This window comes from Phalacrocorax aristotelis, chromosome 1 (genome assembly GCF_949628215.1).
Source record: "Phalacrocorax aristotelis chromosome 1, bGulAri2.1, whole genome shotgun sequence".
Taxonomy (NCBI): domain Eukaryota; kingdom Metazoa; phylum Chordata; class Aves; order Suliformes; family Phalacrocoracidae; genus Phalacrocorax; species Phalacrocorax aristotelis.
The window spans coordinates 155,223,397-155,227,296 of NC_134276.1; positions in this window are offsets into that span (position 1 = coordinate 155,223,397).

Sequence of the window (3,900 nt, forward strand, 5' to 3'; positions counted from 1 at the left end):
TTATTCCTAAAAAGCAGAGGAATTGCATTCATGCCGCCCTCGCAACTTTGCCAAATGCAGCTGTTAATCTCTGTCTTCTCAGGATGAGAGCTCTTCCCAGCTCTTGGCCTCACCAGCAAGGAAAGCTGTAGGTCTAAAGACAGTTGTGGCAATACTCTGTACGATGCAGACACCTGGCTACACCACGAACACGGGCTGACTTCACAGAGAAAAGCTATCCTAGTCTCCTACTGTAAAGACAATCTATTCTAGCAGTTCTAGGGTGGCTTTGAGGAGGACTTTCAAATTAATAGATCTTTGTCCCCTCATAAAAAAGCCACGATCCTTTGAGATCTAATGCACTGCTATTACGCATGCTTCGCTTTTATATTCTGCAGAAAATATCAGAGTTCAGAGGTAAATGGCTACCCATGAAGGAATTGATTTACTGGATAAAAGACAGACACGATTCTGTGCAGCTTCCATGCATAACATAAAACTAGGTAAGTAATTGCTAATGTATTGCTGAGGTAATCAGTGTCAGGGAACCGATTTTACTGCAATCCATTAATCAGGAAATTGTAAAACATAGGTTGTTAAAGCAGTATTTGCACTTTACACTTGTCCCTTTCAAAAGAAGCTTCCTGCAACTTTTGTTTAACTCAACAGTAATGAATGTCTTATTTTCTACATCCTTACAATCTTTTCAACTAGACACATTCAAGGAGACTTCAAACAAAGCTTGCGAAGTTGCAAAGACAATCTGCTTTTTTTCGTAACAGACTTCTGCTATGCGGTCTGCAGGGAATTTAACTGCAGGAACACTAGATTGCATCCTCAGATACCATAAATGGATGCCGAAGATCTTGTGAATGGTATCTTCTTCCAGGGGAGGGGATGGGTAGCTAGATGTATTGGAGAGAACATGTGTAGGTAAAATTATATTTTTAAAAAACATGGACAAATTATAATGACATAATTTTACTTTCTATTAGATCTATTTGGAAAGACTGCAGTACCCTAGGAACCTAGCTGGGCTATCACATTTTTGCCATGCTACTGGACAAAATGATCTAGTAATCAAGCTGGTTGCTCAGATTCCACCTCTAAGATCACAATCATCTCAACATGGTCAGTCTGCCATATTAGATAGGTCAGGGGTAAGAGTGTGTTGCTTGATTTGCTGTTTTTCTCCTCAAACCAAGCAGAAAACCAGCCTGTTGGATTTCTAGCTCAGCTTTCCACTATGCACCTGTAGGACTTTGAGACAAAACAGGGCCACCTGAGCAGCTCTCTGAGGGTGCTCCTGCACATCCCAGGTTTTGGATTTGTCTTATGGGTTTATTACAATGAAAATAAAAGCTTATATGAGCAGTTTTCAAGGGCTAACCCCAACTTTTGCTCTACTAGAAAAACTACCTAGGCTTGCTAAACCAGGAAGAGAATGGGCCAGTTTGATACCAGCTAGCCCCTGAGAGTCAGGCTGGCCACGCTGTTCCCAGCATGTTTCTGAAATGGGATATATGGCTGATGATGGTGTAGGAGCTAGGGTGGCAGGACCACAGTGCATAGGTGGCTGGGAGAAGAGAAAGCCCTGGGGAACTGCTGGAGATTATAGTTTTTGTAGGAAACCGTAGGGGCTGCGTATAACTTGCTGCTCTGCTTGCTACAGTGTTAGCTGACTTTCCAGTCCTGTCTGCCTACAGCGACCCAGAGAGCTGGCTGCTGGTACGTCCCCCTCCGGGCCTCAGAAGTAGAGGTTAATATTAAACAGGTTGCTGGGTAAAATGGGAGCGGTTGGGAACAAAGAAATCACCACGGCAAATTCCTGCTGCCTGCTGGGAGCTGGGCCCTCGGGTCACCCTTGCATTTTCATCCCTGAGAACTTCCATCTCCTCTGAAACCTTTTCTCAGGGGCGTCACTACTAAAGGCACCAGGGAAATGAGAAGCTCCACATTAATTCTGTCACACTGGCACATCTGCTTTGGATCAGTATGTTCCTCTACCCGTGTACCGGATTTGTATAAGTGAATTAACCTGCAGCAGTTCTGTGAGCTGGAATGTGCTCATTGGTGTCTCTCTCTTGGGAAGTTTGCTCCTAGGCCACCAGTATCCCAGAGATATACTAGGAACATGCAGAATCACTTGGAACACACTTATTTAAACACACGTATATTTTACCTTTGTGTCAACTATGGTGCCTGGAACAGGCTGTCTTGCAGTGCTGCTAGGCACAGCAGCAATCTGACCAATACAAAGGCCTGATGAAGCCGCTCTTTAGTGGTTTAACCAGTCTTTAATTGGATTTTATCAGATTTTTACGATCATTCAAATGGATCCAAAACAACTCTCCAGATGATCTTCAGGGCTTGGTGATAAAGTATTTGATTCATTTCTTTTTTTCCTAATACAAAGTAATTTTTTTCCACCTGCTTCTAACAGAGTGTAAGACCAAACAAACCTGCTGTGGGTTTTGAACTTATGTTTCAGTGTTGAACATTGTATGAAAAATGCTCTGAGATGGAATCAGGTATGAAACATAAGTTTCTTCATATTATTAGGAACTTTTTAGAAAAGGTCTTGCCGATTCTCACAACTCAGTTTTCTGCTGAACACCCTGGCATTCTCGTAACAGTGATTTGTGGAACCGAATTTACGATCTGGCATTGATGACTGTGCTGCTGCTGATCTCAGGAGGGAGTCAGCTGCTGCTCCTGGCTATCAATGCTGCACAGAGAACCCGGATCAAAGCCTTTATCTGATGTCCGCTCCTTATCTTGGGTGAAGGTCAGTCTTACTCAACCGACCATGTTAATTCCCAAGAACTAAACATCTCTATGCCCAGGCCTCTGTCCACCAAACCCTGCAAAGTTTGGCTTTCAGTAATCTTTTTTTTCCTCTGATAAATAACCTTACCTTGAAGTCTGCTACAACCTGTATGTTTGCCCAGGTCACACTCTGCATGCTCCAAAAGATTGCAACAAGTGCATTCACACTACCTCATTCCTTAGGTTATTCGAGGGAACCAAAGTCATTATTTCAAAGCAAGCTGAAAACAGATTTACCTCTTCTGACCTCTCTAGTGCACTTCCTGAAATCCCGCTGTCCCGGGATGGTGTCCTCCTGTCTACTTTTAGAACAAAGGTTTAATTTCAGTATTTTCTGAAGTCATTGATGGCTTAGATAGGTTTGATTTTTAAAACGTATTTTCAATTAGATGTACAAAATACCAATACCATTGCAGTGAGACTTCTCTCTTCACCTTGCCTATGCATCCCTGCTTGCCACTCTGCCCTTTCAGGCCGTGCCGAGTACTCGGCTTAAGCCTCTTGGCAGTCGGAAGACAAAGACACAATGCAGATCAGGCAACTAGCAGTTTCAGAACGAGGATTTACTACAGCAGAAGGACGTGATGTTTCTCACCCCAAATTAGCAGCACTGAGCTCTATGGCGGCCTAGTGCCAACTTTCGGTCTGAGCTTTTGAGGCGCCACTGGCTCGCTTCCTCCCCCCCCCCTTCTCCAGCCGCAGCCGGCGCCACGTTGCCGCTACGTGTTCCTCCCTCCGGGGCACGGCCTGTTTCCCGCCGCTGACTGAGCCAGCCCAACCGCCACAGCCCAGGCCGGCAGCCGGGCGTCTCTGAAGGCCCCACCCCGCCAGGCGAGCCCTGTGCTCCTCACGGCTGACCGGGACGAGCCGGCCTCCGAGGCCGAGCAGCTGGGCTATGCCCGGGCCCGCTCCCCAGCGGCGGCGCGGCCGAGTCAGCCATTCCCCGTTACATTCCTGAGGTAATTTAAGCGAGGCCTGCGGCCCCCCGCCCAGCAACGGCCCAGCGCGTTCCCGCCCGGACGTTCCTCTCCACCAATCAGAGCCGCCGTTCGGCGGGCGTGCGGGGGACGCGATGCCCGCCCCGCGCGAGGG